The 19,106-nt window shown below is 39.5% G+C and overlaps 1 protein-coding gene across 3 annotated transcripts in view; it reads left to right on the forward strand.

Annotated features, from left to right (window-relative positions):
• The window catches only part of LOC131230806 (CSC1-like protein At4g02900), a 98,445-nt gene that overhangs the window by 60,551 nt on the left and 18,788 nt on the right, over window positions 1–19,106 (forward strand). The gene's annotated exons all lie outside the window — the stretch shown is intronic.

Genomic DNA, 19,106 nt, shown 5'->3' on the forward strand with positions numbered 1-19,106 from the left:
GGAGTGGTGCTCCCTTAGAGAAAATATTCCTTTGATTTGCTCTTAGAGACCGCGATGCTAGGTTGTAAGCCCACCGCAACTCTTATGGATGCTACTATGAAACTCATCCATGATGATGGTGCTCTACTCTCTGATCCCGGGATGTATCGTTGGTTGGTTGGTCGACATATTTATCTCACTATTACCCAGCTTGATCTATCTTATGTTGTGTGTGTTGTTAGTCAATTCATGCATGCCCCTTGTACAACGCATCTAACAGTCGTGTATCGTATCCTTCAGTATCTTAATTCTGCTCCAGGTAAAGGTCTACTTTTTCAGTGGCATGGTCATCTTCATCGTTCGGGCTACTCTGATGTTGATTGTGTTAGCAGTTTACATGATCGACAATCCACTTATGGATACTATACATTTGTAGGTGGCAATCTTATCACTTGGAAGAGTAAGAAGCAATCTGTTATTGCACGATCTTCTACCGAAGCTGAGTACAAGGCGATGGCTCATGCAACGTGTGAACTTGTTTGGCTTCGAACCCTCTTGCAGGAACTTTACTATAGTCCTTCCAGCCCCATTCCTTTGCATTGTGATAATCAAGCTGTCATTCACATTGCCAGCAACCCAATGTTTCATGAGCGCATGAAGCACATTGAAATTAAGTGTCACTTCATTTGGGAGAACGTGGCTAACAAGGAGATTGTAACTCCCTTCGTTCGCTTTAGAGAACAACTAGCTTATGTCCTCACCAAGTCTCTCACTCGCAATGTCCTTCTATGTCTTACTAGCAAGTTGGTCATGATTAACATCTATGCTCCAACTTGAGGGGAGTATAGGAAAGATGATGTAATGCAATGTACTTTATAATGTTAGTGTGTGGTTATGTTGTGTACATAGTCTTTTTGGGCTATTTAGGAGTATGTAATAGTGCTCTTAAGTATTATATCAAAAAGGGTGTGTTAAGGTTTCTATCTCTAACACACACAAAAAGGGTCTCTTTCCATAAACTACTTTTTCTCTCCTTCTTCCTTCACCTTCTTCTCATTTCTTCTTCCTTCTCCATCCAAACCTCACAAATCCACTATTGATGCTATGATAACAAATGCCAAACATAAAATTATGATTATTTGATGTTGGTGATAGAAAACTTTAAGCAATCGATACTACCAACTGGAGACAAATGCTAGTGACGAATGCCTCTAGATTGATAATCAACGGTGATAGATGTCAAGCATTAGAGTCGACAGAGATAGGCAATGCAGACAACATATGGATGATCATATTGGTGAACAAGCAATGAAGTCGATGGCAAAGATTAAAATGATGACGTAAAACAATGAACCAAAAATCAGATCCATAGATGAGATTTGATCTATAAACAGAAGATTCAATCCAAAGACATGCGATTAAATCAAATTCAAATGCTGGGGATTGGCAATTCAGAAAGAAATGATAGGTGCATATAATGATAATAACTACTTGAGGTGGATGTTGGTTCAACTGTACAATGCTTTAAGATTTAGATCTGACAATCTAATTATAACTTGCGATCATATCAAATCATATGAGGATGGTGAAGAAAAATAGGTCATCCAAGATGGTTTAGTATAAAAACAAGTCTATTTAGATGGGCTAGGATGGAAAAACCTTTTGTATGAGATTTGAAATGGTGAATTGTGGTAGAGTACACCGATGATCCCGTAGTCATTTGGCTGGCTAGTGAAAGAAAAGCTTGCGTTTGTGTCCTAGCTGCTAGGGAAGCACAGTCTTGGTCTACAGAGGAATTGGAGTTTAGTAGGTTTGATTTGGTCAGGTGAGTGAATCACCGAAGCATGTGGAGAAGTAACCCCTTTCATCCACCATGGCTGAAGTCCACCCTTACTCAGTTGAGGCATTGCGGGCAGGGGGAATATGGTAAGCCCTTATTCGATTCGTCATCGAACAAGGCATTGTAAAGTCCAATAAAAAAGGCCCAGCATGACAGAGAATGGGTCGGGTCAGAAAGATGATAGGAAACAACACATCCATTGAGATGTGGAATAGGATATTGGAAAAAGAACATACTATTGGTGATTTTTTTATATCTTTTTTTGTAGAGATGAATGTTGAACAAAAACGCTCAAGAAATCAAAGCTCACATTGTTAATCCTGTGCTAGTGGAAGCCACTACAATGGGAAGGATGGTGGACTCGCAACAAATTTTTGGTAGAGTAGATGATGAGGGTAGGTGCTAGAACTGGAGAAGAAGAATGAAAAGAGAAAAGGAGAAGTTAAGGTCGGCTGCCTTATTCTCATTCTTTTATAAAAACATATAAACAATACATATAAGCCCCTCGCATTCCTTTTATTACAAAGAGGTTCTTATAAATTATATCTCACCATTCCCCCCTCAAGCTAGTGTAAATGTTTATAATAAAAAGCTTGCTAAGAATAGATTCTAACTTTATCTTAACAACTCCTTTAGTGCCCGTCAACTTCAATGTGCTTGGTACAATCATGCGGAACTGGATTTTGTTCAATGTTAATGGCTGCTTTGTTATCACAAAGTAGCTTCATAGGAGAATTCTCCATGATTTCCAAATCATTTAACAAAATTTCACCCACAATGACTCTGCCACACCATGAGCTGTAGCCTTGTACTCTAGTTCTGAGCTAGACTTAGCCACTACGATCTATTTCTTACTTCTACACATAACTAACTTTCCTCCCACAAGAGTATTATATCTTGTAGTTGACCTTCAATCATCTACATCAACAGCCCAATCCACATTAGTATAGGCTTCTATGTGGAGATGACTATGATTTGCATTTATTTTATTTTTTTAGAGATAACGATAATTTATTAAGAAGCATCGAAGCAAAAAGAATACAAACCCAACATCAAACAGACTAAAAAACACAAGGGTGTCGAAGCCTCCTTAACATACACTACCCATCGGACACAAGACTTTTGACCCTATCAATCACGACATTCTTGCCTTCTAAAATATTGCAAAAACACCATCCATTCATAGATCCCCAAATGACCCACATAATTACCATGAGAAACAACTGCCACACTACTTTCCGCTCCTTCCCTCCACCCCCACCATGCCAAGCCCAGAGGAGCTCCTCCACTGACTTAGGCATTACCCACGCCGTACCCATGCACAAAAGGAAGAACTCCCAGATTCTAATGGAAAAAGGACAATGGATAAAAAAAAAAAGATCAATCGATTCCTCATTAGGAAAATGTTTGGCAACACGAACGCTCTTCTCTGAAGAATGTCAATGGTAAGAATTCTCTTCCAGGCTACCAACCAGACAAAAGCTGCAACTCTAGGGGGAGCACCGTAGAACCAATGATGAAATGGGTGATCCAGCCATATGGAGGAAGGTGACACAGAGATGAACCTGTATAAAGCTTTAATCGAGAACTTGCCTGAATTGCTACCCACCCACATCATGCTATCTTCTTAGGATGGGCCTAGAACAACCGAATAAAGAATCTTCAAAAGCACTATAAGGTCTTCCAAATCCGAATATGACATATTTTTGCATAGAGTGGGCACCAAATAAACTTCTCCCCAACCCTAGAGTAGCAATCCACTACTCGCACATACCTATTCGGCGCTAGCCTGGCCAGCCTAGGGAACAAGCCTTGAAGCACCTGAGAACCACACTAGATATCTAGCCATAATCTTATTCGAGAGCCCGAACCTGCTCTAAAAGAGATGCCCCTACTCACTATGTGTTGCATTCCCATGATTGCTTTCCAAACGCGCAAAGATCTATACGAGGATGAGGTCTCAACATACCTCCCTCCCTTCGGCACCCCATACTTGACTGCGATCAAATCTCTCCATAATCTTCCTTCCTCAACCCCAAATCTCCAAATCCATTTTCTGAGCAAAACCATATTCATAAGCTGAAGAGGCTTAATACCTGCCCCCCCATCTATTGTCGGCTTAGAAACCTCCTCCCATCTTGGAAGGTGAAACTTTCTCCCTTCACTGTCCCTGTGCCAACGGAAATCCCTCTTCATCTTCTCAAGCTTGTCCAACACAGATTTGGTGCATTTAAACAATGACATGAAGTATAATGACATATTAGCAAAGACATGTACTTGCATTTCCATGTAGAAAGTTTCCAGTCTATCCTTTCAATCACCCTGTCCCAGAGGTGCTTTGCCGATTTCCCCAAACAAAGGGGCAAGCCTAGGTATAAGATTGAGAAGGATCCAGTTTGGCAACCAAACGCAAGAGCCATCCGAGATAAATCCTCAGGATTAACGTGAACTCCTAACATTTAATCTTCAATCTTGAAACAGCCTCAAAGCACAGTAGAATTTTTCTCAAGTTCTGAACATCTTCCACCTTCGCCTCGCAGAATTGGAGATGAGAGATGCTTCCCAAGGAAGTTCTGCCACTAAAACCCAGAAAAAAGACTATTATCCCCACCTTTTTTAGCATAATGTTGAGAGCCTCTACCACCACCACGAACATGTATGGCGATAAAGGATCACCCTAACGGAGACCTTGAGAGCTTTTGAAGTGACCTTTAGGAGATCCATTTACCAAAATGGAAAAAGTGGTCGATTGCACACAAGCTTTGATCCAACCCCTCCACTTGCTACCACATCCCATCCTTCTAAGCATGTAATCCAAAAAATTCCGATTCACATGGTCAATAAGCCCTCTCAATATCTAATTTATAGATTAGGCCGCTTTTCCTCTCCCTGTAAGTAGAATTGACAAATTCATACGCAATCAAAAATGTGTCCAGAATTTGTCTGCCCGAGACAAAGGCCCCTTGAGTTTCTGATATCACTTTGTGGATGCACTCCTTAAATCTGGAGGTGAGGATTTTAGCCAAAATCTTATACGAGCTCCCGATAAGACTTGTTGGTCTAAAATCCTTTAAATCTTCAGCTCCCTCTTTTTTTGGGATTAAGGCAATAAAGGTTGCTCCAAGCTCTAATGCCATGCTGCCACGCCCCAAGAATTCCACCACAAATTCCGATACATCCTTCCCCACTATGTGCCAATTTTTTTGAAAGAAAGCTATATGGAAGCCATCCAGTCCAGGGGATTTGTCCCCGCTTAACGATCCCACAACCAATTTCACCTCCTCTTCTGATAACCTTCTCTCCAAGATTTCTGCATCAGCAATAGGTACCTGCCAAAAATGCAGACCATCTAGAGTCAATCTTCACCATTTGTCTTTTGATAGAAAATTCCGATAATAAGATACTAATTAGCTCCTTCTTGAAAGTGAGTTCGCCATCAACTACTAGATTGGAAATTCTATTGGTGTAGCCCTGGCACTGGCAATGCTGTGGAAGAAGTGGGTGTTTTTTTTTTTTTTTTCGCTTTCTTTGAGACAAACTACCTGCGATCTCTATCGCCATCTAATTTCCACTTCTCTTGCCTTGCCCACATATCTATTGGATAGCCCTTCTCTCTTCTTTCTATCCTCTTCCGACAAACAAGTGGCTGCCTCTTTCAAATCCAGCTTATGAATCTTGTCAGCAATCTTATAAAATTCCTCATCTCTTTTAGCAAGGACCTCTGTCTTCCAGATTTTTATCTTCTCTTTCAACATCTTCAGCTTTCTAGCTAATCTAAACCCTATGAAGCCTTTAAAAAAGAAGGATGACCACCAATCCGCCACTAGTTCCTGAAATCCTTCAACTTCCATCCAATCCAGTTCAAACCTGAATGGTTTGGGACCCCAGTCTTCTTCGTCTATATTCAACACAATAGGACGATGATTGGAGATCATTCTCAGCAGCCCTTTCTGTGAAACAAGAGGATATCTGTCTATCCAATCCGGCGAGAGGAGGAATCTGTCCAAGCGCAACAGCACCACGGTCTCTTGACTATTAGACCAAGTAAACTTAGTCGTCCAATTCATGACACTTGATCCATGCTAAGAACAAGGCCATGGTTTTCGAAATCTCCCATCCCCCAAATTTTTCATTAGGATAGTGAACCGCATTAAAATCCCCACTGATACATCAAGGGGATGTCCATAAGCATCTGATCTTGTCCAACTCCCAGAACATGATCACGGAGATTATAAGCACCGAGGCCATAGATGACGGTGAACAACCACTTGAATCCTGATGCCACCTCGCAGAATAACACCGAAATAGAGAAAGACCCTATGAATTGGCCAATTTTTTTCAGCCTAGCCGAGTTCCAACCAACACAGATACCTCCTACATACCCTGTAGTATTCAAAACTACCCACTCCTTAGAATTCAATCTCAATAGAGAGTCAAACATACCTCTATCAAAACCTCCCATCCCCCAAATTTTTCATGAGGATAGTGAACCGCATTAAAATCCCCATCAGTAAACCAGAGGGATGTCCATAAGCATCTGATCCTATCCAACTCCCAGAATTGATCACGGAGATTATACGCACCAGGACCATAGACGGTGGTGAACAACCACCTGAATCCCAATGCCACCTCGCAGAATAACACCAAAACAAAGAAAGACTCTATGAACTGGTCAATTTTTTTCAGCCTAGCCGAGTTCCAACCAACACAAATACCTCCTGCATACCCTATAGTATTCAAAACTACCCACTCCTTAGAATTCAATCCCTATAGAGAGTCAAACATACCTCTATCAAAATTTTGGAGCTTGGTTGAAACACGACAACATCCACTCTTGTTTTCCTACACACATTCTTGATCTAGGCTCTTTTGGTTGAATTCCCTAGACCACTCACATTCCAAGATAGGATTAACATGGATCACCTCCTTTGCCCGATCTCACCCTCTTCCCTCCAACAATCCTAGCCATGGAATCATAATTTATAGAGCATTCTAGGCCGAGAAGCTCCCTCCACTCTTTGGGGGTTATAAGAGGTCCTTCCTAGGAAATGTCTTCAAATACCTTAGGATTCTTTCAACAGCCTCCAGGTGAGGAACTCGTGGTGCCTACATAAACCAACTCACCACACTTACTGCATATGTTATATCAGGTCGAGTGAGAGACAGAGTAATTGGCTAACCAATCTCTAATACATCTCTTTATTTAGGTAGCAACTCCCCCTCACTTTGGCTCATTTTATGATTAGGATTAATAAGAGAGTTTGTAGGTCAAGAACCTAGCTTGTCAGTGTCCTTCAATAGATCTAAGGTACACTTTCTCTACAAGATAAATATACATTTCTTTGTCGAGGCACCTCCATACTAAAAAATACTTCAAATTTCATAGATCCTTAATTTCAAATTCTTTCACCAAAAATTTCCTCAAGTCTTTAATATACTGGGAATCATTTCCTATCACCACAATATCATCCACAAAAACAATCAAAGTTGTTGTTAACTTCCCTATTGCTTTTCAAAGAGAGCATGATTGGCATGACCTTGGGAATAACTAGTTTTCTTCATTGTCTGACTGAACTTCTCAAACCAAGCCTTGGAGATTGTTTGAGACCATAAATTGACTTCCTTAACCGGCAAACCTTTCCTTCACTATTAAGGAACCTAAAACTAGGTGGAGGAGCTATATATGCACTTCCTCCTTCAAGTCTCCATGGAGAAACACTTTCTTCTCATCTAGTTGATACAATGGCCAAGGAAAATTTACTGCAAGGGACGACAGGATCCATACAGAGTTAATCTTGGCTATAGGCACAAACATTTCCTTGTTGTCAATTCCATATGTCTAAGGTGTACCCCTTAGTAACAAGTCTAGCTTTATACCTTTTAATGGACCCATTTTCCTTGTGTTTCACTTTGAAGATCCATTTGCAACCTTTTGGCTCCTTTCCTTTATGTAAGTCTACCAGTTCCCATGTGATATATTTTTTTGTTTATCAATGCCCTCATCTCTTCCATCATAGCCTCACTTCACTTCGGATTGGAGATTGCCTCTTAGAATCTGGAAGGCAAAGACATAAGAAATCGAAGACAAAAAAATAAATAAATTTGATAAGAAGAGGACAAGGTCGCATATGAGAGAAACTTAGATATAGAATGTGAAGTGCACTGGCGCTTCCCTTTTCATAAAGCAATGGGAGGACTATCCTTAGAAGAAATAGGAACATATAAAAGAGAAACAATACCTAGTTCCAAGGAATCAGAATCAGTGAGTGGACATATCTCAGTGGTCACCCCTTTCTGGCATCTCGAATACACTTGCAATTCCTTCACTGTAGTATTAGTAGTAGTAGTAGTATCTCAGTGGTCACCCCTTTCTAGCATCTCGAATACACTTGCAATTCCTTCACTGTAGTAGTAGTAGTAGCAGCATCAGCAGTAGGATGTCATGAATTAACTAGGACATCAGCCAATGGACTACAAGGAACAAGGACAAGAATAAAAAGGGGACAGACTGGAGGAAGATGCCTCTGTGTTCCCTCTCACTAAGCTCCCCTGAAGAGAGGAGTGATTACAAGAAAAGAAAGGCACCGATTCATAGGTGACATCTATAGTGACAAAATGTTTTCCAAACAGAAGATTAAAATACTTGCATCCCTTCTATGTAGTGGGATAACCTAAAAATACTCCCCGAATGGATTTTGGATCTAATTTGTTCTAGTTTGAACTCAAAACCTGAATGAAATAGATATACCTAAAAAAATATGAGGTGGAAAAATGAAACACAACTGATCTTATATAGAAGACCTAACATGGGGATTTTAACTTCAATACGCTAGATGGCATACGATTAATAAGATAGGCGGCCGTAAGAATTACATATGCCCAAAAACGCTTTGGAACGTGCATCCTGATCAAGAGACTTTGAGCAACTTCAAGAGGATGACGATTTTTTTTGTTTGGCCACACCATTTTGTTAAGGGGTGTATGAACAAGAACTTTGATGTATCATCCCATACACCTCCAAGTATTCCTGTAACATGCCTTCAAAGTATTTATGAGTATTATCTAAACAGAATATTTTTATCAAACTATGTGAGTTCCATCTTATGGAATTTTTAAATAATATATGGTACTTCATCATGAGTCTTCATAAGATATAACTAAGTGAGTAAGTGTAGCAAGAGAAGTCATCTATAAAATAAATGAAATACCGATACATCTACAAATACATCGGGAGTTGGTCTCCACACATCTGAATGAGCAATATGAAATGGAAACAAACTTTTATCTAAACTTGATGGGAAGGTTGATCTACAATGTTTAAACAACTCACAAACTTCACACTGCATATTTTTACTCACACCTAGCTTAAACAAGTCTAGAAATAACAAATTCAAGGATCAAAAAGACAAATGTCCTAAATGAATATGCCACAATTTAATCAAGGCAACATTGTTATCCCTTCTAATACTACTGCTTAAGTGCAAAGCTTAATGAACCAAGGACATCCAAAAGGTAGAGACCATCCACAGCCATTCATATCGTTTTCCTTGCCACCAAGTCTAGAAAACACAATGAGTGGGAAGGAAAGTTACACAACAATTCAAACTTTTAGTAACACTACTAACAAACAACAAATTTGTGGATAAAAACATGAAGCACAGAGGACGGAGATAAATGATCATTAAGATTGATATCACCCTTTCTAGAAATGGAAGATAGGGATCCATACGCAACTCCCAATTTATCCCTTCTAGATGATAAATTATATGAAAAAAAAAAAAAAAGGATGACAAACCTGTCATGTGATTAGACGCATTTGAATCAATGATCCATGATAAACTAGATGAAGGATGGCTAACTGCATACCTGATTGTGCCAATGAAGTAGAAGTAGAGAATGATTTGATGATGATAATGTGAAGAAGAGAGGAAAATATTGAGAGAGAAGAAGAAGAAGGAGAGTTTGGGAGAGATGTTGTGTTGGGTTTACTTGCCCTAACACATAATATTTTATTATAATAAAGTATATAGTACACCGCAGGAAAAGAGGGAAGTGTGCACATGCACTTACACTAAAAGGGGCCACTAACCACCACTAACCATATATACAATACACTAGCATTCTCTATACTCCCCCTCAAGTTGGAGCATAGATGTTGATCATGCCTGACTTGTCATGAACACGATGAAGAGCATCTCGACTCAAGGACTTTGTAAGAACATCAGCAAGTTGATCCCCAAATCGAACAAAAGGAGTAACGATTTCCTTAGAAGCGACTTTCTCCTGAATAAAGTGAAAGTCGACTTCAATATGCTTGGTTCACTCGTGGAAAACTGGGTTACGAGCAATATGGATGGCCGCTTGGTTGTCACAGTGAAAAGGAACAGGATCCGAAGGAGGATAGCCAAGTTCTTCAAGAAGGTTGCGAAGCCACACGAGTTCACACATCGCATGAGCCATAGCACAATATTCTGCTTTAGCCGAGGACCGGGCAACAATTGGCTACTTTTTGCTCTTCCAGGTTATAAGATTGCCACCTAGGAAGGTACAGAAGTCGGATCTAGAGCGGCGATCAAAAGTACTACCTGCATAATCAGCATCGGAATAGCTAGAAAGATGAAGATGACCATGCAACTGAAAGAGGAGGCTAAGACCCGGGGCTGATTTTAAATACCGAAGTATGCGGTAAACAGCCGTGAGATGGGAAGTACAGAGAGCTTGCATGAATTTGCTAACAATCCCCACCACAAATGAGAGATCTGGGTGAGTAATAGTCAGATAAATAAGCCGGCCTACAAGTCGACGATACATCTCAGGATCAGTAAGGAGAGCACCATCATTTGGTCGAAGCTTTTGTGAAGTATCCATAGGAGTGGTAGCAGGCTTGCACCCTAACATGCCGGTCTCCATGAGAAGATCGAGCGCATATTTTCGTTGTGACAAGACCAATCTGGATGATGAGCGAGCAACTTCAATTCCGAGGAAGTAGCGAAGAGGACCAAGATCCTTGATCTCAAACTTGGTCTTCAAAAAATCTTTGACCTCCCTCATTCCAGCAGAATCACTACCGGATAGAACAATATCATCCACATAGACAATAAGAACCATGATGCCCGTCGATCGTCGACATGTAAAGAGAGAATGATCAACATGACTACGAACAAAGCTAAACTCTAAGAGAGCCTGACTAAATTTTTCGAACCATGCATGTGGTGATTGTTTGAGTCCATAAAGAGCCTTCTTCAACCGGCATACAAGTGCAAGGTTGTGAAAAGCAACAAAGCCAGGAGGTTGATGCATGTAAACTTCCTCTGCAAGATCCCCATGGAGAAATGCATTCTTAACATCAAGTTGAAACAAGGGCCATGATAAATTAACGGCCAAGGAAAGCACAACGCGAATCGAGTTAAGCTTAGCCTCCGGAGAGAATGTCTCAAAGTAATCCACACCATGAGTCTGTGTGTAACCCTTAGCAACAAAACGGACTTTATAATGATCAATTGAGCCATTTGGAAGAAACTTGATCGTATAAACCCATCGACAGCCAACAGGTTTATGGCCTAAAGGAAGTGGCACAAGGTCTGAAGTATGATTCTTCTCAAGAGCAGACATTTCTTCTATCATCGCCTTCATCCAATCAGGACTCTGAAGAGCATGTGAGAGAGATCTAGGAATAGTCTGTGATGAAAGGGAAGCTGCAAACGATTGAAAAGATGGTGAAAGATGATCATATGAAACGAAATTACTAATGAGGTGTTGAGTACAAGATCGTGACCCTTTGCGCAAGGCAATGGAAAGATTTAAACTCAAGGAAGGAGAGTCACCTGAGCCAACATCCAAAGTGAGCGGAAGGGTGGATGGCTGAGCGTGTGAAGATTTATCTCGACGATGATACACTAGCAGAGGCTTAGGCTCACCCATATCACTAACAGGATGCTGAATAGAGGGGAGAGGAGTTTTCCCATGATCACTAGTGGAAAGAGGATAAGAGTCATACTCCCCCTGACTCGCCAGAGGATCACAGAGGGATCGGCCGGGAGCGGAGAAAAAAGAAATATCCTTAAAGAAGGTTACATCGGCAGAGACATATTTCTTGCGAGTCAATGGGTCAAAGCATTTATACCCTTTCTGACTCCGAGTATACCCTAGAAAGACATATTTAATTACCCTGGGGCTAAGTTTATTATTACTCCCATCCAAAATTTGAACAAAGCATGTACAACCAAAAACTTTAGGTGGTAGAGGAAATGGATTATCATGAGGATACAATATAGTAAATGAAGATTTGTAAGACAACATACATGAGGGTATACGATTAATAAGAAAAGTAGCAGTTAGGAGAGCATCACCCCCAAAATGTTTAGGTAAATGCATACCAAGCAGAAGAGTGCGAGCAATGTCAAGAAGATGACGATTCTTTCGTTTGGCAATACCATTTTATTGAGGTGTGCGAGCACATAATGTCCTAGACAAAATACCACGTTCCTACAAGAAGGACAGAAATGCAGTAGGCATGTATTCCCCCCCCCCCCAAATTATCAGAATGGAGGGATTTGATGGAATAATGAAATTGAGTGCACACTTCATGATAAAACACTTTAAACGCATCAAACACTTCACTTTTAGATTTCAAAAGATAAATCCAAGTCATGCATGAATAATCATCAATAAAGGTAACAAAATATCTAAATCAAAAAGTTAAGGTAACCGGAGCTGGTCCCCAGACATCCGAGTGAACCAGAAGAAAAGGTTGAGATTTCCTCCCAGAAGAGCTAAGAGGAAACGTCGCATGATGATGTTTAGACAATTCACAAATATCACAGCATAATGGTTTAGTGACAAATAAGGAGGGAAACAAAAGTCTCAATCTAGCTATGGATGGGTGGCCTAAGTGGCAATGCCACCGAGTCATGGACTATCGATCTAGAGAAAGGGTACTAGAAGCGGCAACGGGTGTATCATCGAGAAGATAAACGCCTCCTCGCTCATGCCCCCCACCAATCACTGTCTTCGTCTATAGGCCCTGAAACACACAATAAGAAGGGAAGAAGGTAATGGAACAATTGAATGATTTAGTAAGAGAGCTAACAGATAATAAGTTTAATCGAAAACGAGGCACATGCAAGACTGAGGACAAAGACAGGGAAGAAGAGAGTGGGATGGAACCAATTCCAGAGATGGGATATTGGGTTCCATCTGCGACTGTGACATACCGAATGTGAGGAGAAGGAGAATAAGAAGAAAAGAATTGAAACTTACTAGTCATTTGGGAGGAAGCTCCAAAGTCGATAACCCAGGAGGTAGGAGAGGATGACGCAAGAAGGGCACTACCTGACTGGGCCGAAGCTGTGTGAGAAGGCTCAGGAATATCACGAATGTGAAGCCACATAAGGGCATCATATGCAGCCCAAGAAATGATAAGAGACTCCCCTGAAGTAGACTGCTCAGCTGTCGGGGTGGAAGACTATGTCTTAGAAGCAACAGTGGATGCAACAGAAGCAGCGGCATACGACGGAGGACGACCATGTATCTGCCAGCAATAATCAACAATGTGATTAGTTCCACCGCAATATGAACAAATGCGGGAATCATCACGTCCTCGTCCACGTCCACCACGACCACAAAAACTACGGCCGCCATTACTGCGATCTCCCTATCGGCCTCTACCACGACCATCAAAACCAGAAATGCGCCCTGAACTCAAGGATGGTACCCGAAGACTAAAAGAGGACTAATCGCCAACAAGATGTGCCGAACGCTCGGGTGGCACAAATGAATGAGAAGGAAGAGTATAGACAGTAACACGCTGACACTGGCATAGATTGTCGTCAATGAGGGAAGAGGATCCTGCATAACATCCTGATCTCGAACATGAAGATAATTAGAACTCAACCCAGCTAGGAACTGCATGATACAAGTATCATCCCGCTGCTTATGAGAATGTTCATGATCCTTTTTACATTTGGAAGGAAGAGCTGATAGATATCCAACTCATCCCACATACCCTGAAGTATCGAATAGTAATCTTTTAAGGATCTAGAGTTTTGTTGGAATCGACCAATTTCTTAAATAAGCTGGAATACCCGTGAAAAACTCTGAGATTCCGAGAACATATCATGAAGCGTATCCCAAATGCCTTTAGCTGAGGATAAAAACATCACTGAGTGGCTAATCAAGGAATCCATACTATTCAACAACCATGTAATAACTTGATAATTCTCCTTTGTCTAAGACTTGTAAGTAACATCTGTAGAGCTTGGGGGATCATCCAAAATATACGACAACTTGTCACGGGCTCCTAAAAATACTTTTATAGATTATGCCCATTGAAGATAGTTGTCACCATTCAACATAGTAGAGGTAATCTACAAGGGGTTGGATTCAAGAGACCCTATGCCAAGAGATGAGGGCCCTTTGTCAACCATAGGAGAGTCCAAGAGAGATAAATCTATGCCAAGAGAGCCCCTATGCTAAGAAAGATTGATTTAAACAACTCTATCTCACTCAATCCTTCAAGATGATAAGAGATAAACCTCAACCAAATATCAATCATCCAAAATACCATGAAACGCAATAAAAAAAAGCCCTAACTGAGTAAAAAACGGCCTAGCTGCACGTCCATATGAGGTTAAAAACCTCTCAAACATTGATCTTAAGTAAAAAAATCCACCATGGGTAGCTTGGGAGGAAGATTTCAGTCCATCTTGAGCAAAGAAACCAAAGAAAAGCTTACCGATTTGAGGTAGATTGAAGCAAAACGGAAGATGGGCCCGATTTTTGAATTTCTCTATTTCGCCCAAAATACCATGAAAGGGGGTCCAATAAATTCTGAAAAAATCATGACAAATCTTCTAAAATCAAGATCTATCAAACCTCTAAACTTTTAGCTCAAACGGAGTCCATGTGTCTGTACAACGCTGACGTCAGCCGTACGGCTGCTGACGTCAGCAAGGTGACATGTCGCCTCTCAATCTGTTGGATGTGGACTGCCTGGATCTATGCTCTGATACTAAGTAGAGAATGATTTGATGATGATAATGTGAAGAAGAGAGGAAAATATTGAGAGAGAAAAAGAAGAAGGAGAGTTTGGGAGAGATGTTGTGTTGGGCTTACTTGCCCTAACACATAATATTTTATTATAATAAAGTATATAGTACACCGTAGGGGAAGAGGGAAGTGTGCACATGCACTTACAATAAAAGGGGCCACTAACCACCACTAACCACATACACAATACACTAGCATTCTCTAGAGTAGATGCAAATCGACCTTCCAGTTTGGAAAGAAGATTACAAAGGCGATCGAAGTCCATAGAAGATAAGCTATCTAAAGTTGATGAAGGTTGTCCAAAGGGAGGTGCCGATATGACAAAGGAAGTAGTACTCGAGGAACGACAACTAAAAGCAACAACGAGACCACTTGTTGAAGGCAACTAGCCCAAGCAGTTGAACTTTGTTGGTCAACCATGGAGATCTCACAAGTCTCTTGTGAAAATTCATCTATGGGGATTGCCATGGTTGTGCATGCAGAAGCTTGGCGAAGCTAAGGAATGAAGGGTATGTCCTAGAAGGGGGTGATTGGGACCAATTAAAATTTTCGTCCTTCTAAGCCACAATTGCCTACCTAAGCTAATATGCAAATTAAGCTAAGCAAGACAATTAACTCTAAGGCTTCCAAGCTAATAGAGGGTCCAATCACATAGACTACAAATTATATGCCATCAATTGAGAGATGAAACCATGAAAATGATTACTGGACTAGTTTCTTTAGGAAAATTTGAAAGATTTCCTGTGAGAAGTGTTTCCGCAACACAATTTTCATAAGAGAGATATGAAGTAGTATTAGATTAGATTTCAAGATAAAAGGCAAGGGAAACAAAACAAAAGGGAAATAATTTAGAATCTTAGACACCCCAAATATATGGTATAAGGCTTAGATGATGATGATTTAGAATCCATACAAGCACAAGCAAACAACTTATGGAAGGAATTTATGCCACAATAAGAACACCAAAATTTTCAAGGAAAATAAAGAATCAAAACTCATTAAAAGAGAGAAGACAAACGAGCCTACCTCAGTAAATGTCCACCAAGGACTGGAAGAAAAAAAAAAAAAATCTCTAGTGGGGGAGATCAACATTTACTGCACTACCATGTAAGATACCCTTGGAACATGGAGGCAAACTCTAGCTTCTCTTGTCATATCGCTTGGGAATTTCATTTTAATTACATACATGCGAAAAAAGAAAAGCAAGAATTCCCTTAATTTTACAACAAACAAGATGAGAGATTAACAATCAAAGTGACATGATAAAATTCCCCAAACTAGCATTCTTGGTATCACCGGTATTATCAATAATTTTGGCCGATATTATATGTATTGCAGGTCAGATGCCGATGCAGTGTGTAATACAAAAATACAATGTACCGGTCAATATTAGCAAATAATATTGCCAATATTACGCGATAGTTTCGATATTGCAAGGTATTGGAGACAACCCTTTGAAATAAATACTATGTATCGTCAACAGATGTGATAATAATACCAATATTATCGATAATATCGACAATACAAGCATTAATACCTTTGCAATTCTAGAAAATAACTATTTAAAAAAAAAACCATTTCTAGTTTTTGTCGGGGATTGCTGCAACCCGGTTATCGAGTCAAGTAATAACTTTGTTAATATTCAAGCTTTTTCTCTTTCTATACTTGAGAAAACTTACAACTAAAGAAATGTGGAATGCCCTATCTCCTTTATAGCCCCTAACGACAATCCCCATAAATCTTTAATGAAGATCCCCCAACTATTAGTTTATTTCAAATCAATATATAATTTATTTAAGATAATAACAAGCCCAGCAACAAAGATTGGCCTAAAATAGCAAAAAAATAATAATAATAATAAATAAATAAATAAATCTACTAAATAGCCCCAAAATCATCAATCATATCTTCCACATCAGCCCCTATCTTCCCCCAAATGGTAAATGTGATCTCTGACATTTAGGCCCCAAAGCTTGCAACAATCATCGCAAAATTAACGCATACTAGGCCCCACTTTGTGCCTTGGCCCTACATCGGGGATCTCTTCCTAGAGGTGTTTTAAAATTAGTGCATTTGTATGTGCTAAATTTATTGCATTAAGATCATAATTATTCATTAATATTTGTCGGACATCGAAGTTTGGGCCTATATAAAATGCAAATCTGTATGTATAGTTGATTTTTTTAATATTTTGAGTCCTACAGGTGTAATCATGTGTCTGTTAATATCTCCTGAAGTGTCAACGAAAAATTCCACCCTTGTCCATAATTTTGTACAATGTTTCCCTTAGACAACGATACACTCCCCAATATTTGCAATATTAAAGTGATATTGATACATGTTTTCATGTGTCCATGTCTCTGATACAGGTAATGGTAACTATGTTTTGAACAATGGAAAAGATGACATAGATGGTTCATCAATAGGTGTTTTGTATTCGATAGAATGGGCTATTTCTGTGAGATGAAATGACTAAAATGTACTTACCTTTACATTGAATATATGCATAAACTATTAGAATTATTTCTCATTTTCTTATTTACAATATTATACTCCTTTTAGTTGAAAGGATTTTATTAGTTGATTTTACTTTCAATAAAGGGTGTCTACTTTTTCCTGCATTTGTCATGTATGTTGTGAGTTGTGACCTCTAGGTTTTTCATTCAAGTCCCATGAAACTCTACCTAATAATTGTATTTCATTGTAGTCTGCTAACAATAATTCATATGGTCAACATGAACTTTTCAGACATACATCAGTAGCCCGGTTAATTTTTCTTTTAAGGTTAAGTCTCTATGTTGTTTCATGTTGTCTTGAAAACTTACGCTTCATGAAATCTGGCAAACTATATAGTTACATACATAATAATAGGAGTGAAAGCGAGGAATTACTAGGGATTGCTGACCAAGAAGTTTCCCAAAAATGACCACTTTCGATGCCTTTGATCAATAATTCATGAAAGTGGAGAGATTGAAAAGGACGTTGCCCATAGAATTCAATCTGGGTGGAAGAAATTGTGATGTGCCTCTGGAGTTTTATGTGATCATCATGAACCACTAGGACTGAAAGGAAAATTTTAGAGGATAGCTAGACGACCAGCCATGCTTTCTATGACAGAATGTTGTGCAGTAAAAGAACATGTTCATAGGATGAGTGCAGCTGAAATGAGGATGTTCAGATGGATTAGTGGCAAGACGATGAGGACAAAATTAAAAATGAACACATTCAGGGGAACTTAGGAGTGACACCATTAAATAATAAGATGAGGAAAAGTAGACTTAGATGGTTTGGTCATGTGCAATGGAGACCAAGAACTGCACCGGTTAGGAGTGAGTTGGTACAAAATTGAAAGCTCCAAAAAGGCAAAAGGAAGGCCCAAAAGGACATGGATGGAGGTAGTAAGAAAAGACTAGTTGTATGTTTGTTATTATTTCGTATGGCTGAGATGATGTTGATAATTATGATGTTTTTCGTATGTTTTTACATTATTTGCTAAATTATTCTATAATTAATTAATTGCTTTTAAATAAGGAAGGTATTAGTTGGCAAGGACGCTTTGAAAAGGATGGGATCCATAAAGGATAGTAATTCATTATATGGTATCAACATAGTTCACAATGCAAGATTGGACTACAACTTGTCAATCAACGGATCCAATCAATCCAGGACTCGTCTAGTCAACCAAGTGGGTCCATAAATGTTTAAGTAAAATTTTTAAATATAATTCATATTAATAATGAAAACAATAATAATAATAGTAGTAGTAGTAGTAGTAGTAGTAGTATGATATATACAAATTGAACAAAATGGAAGATTTAGGCTCGACCCAGTAGTGGTTTGGGTGTTCGCCAACTCTATGATCCACACAATTAATCTAAAGGGCCCTTTCATGGGTAAACATCGCATGCATAAAATTCTAACACTTCTAGTTTGTTCAAGTTGGGAATGTGTTTTGATGATCCATATTATTGATCTAGTAGACCCCACCATGCATGAGGGATGCCCCAAAATCTTTCACATCAATGATTTTATACACCTGATCCTGGGCCCTATATAAGAGTACTTAGTTGTAAAGATACTTTCTGAACTGAACAATTGTAGGTCCCTGAACAAGGGGCTCAGATTTTTCAATCTGGAAGATTGTTTGGACATCCCCCATCAATGATAGGACCCATCAGATCAGTAACAATGCCCCCTGCAATTGTGGAAGGGAAACCAAAAAATCCAATCTATTAGGTTT

The sequence above is a fragment of the Magnolia sinica genome, chromosome 17 (assembly GCF_029962835.1).
Source record: "Magnolia sinica isolate HGM2019 chromosome 17, MsV1, whole genome shotgun sequence".
In the NCBI taxonomy this organism is placed as follows: domain Eukaryota; kingdom Viridiplantae; phylum Streptophyta; class Magnoliopsida; order Magnoliales; family Magnoliaceae; genus Magnolia; species Magnolia sinica.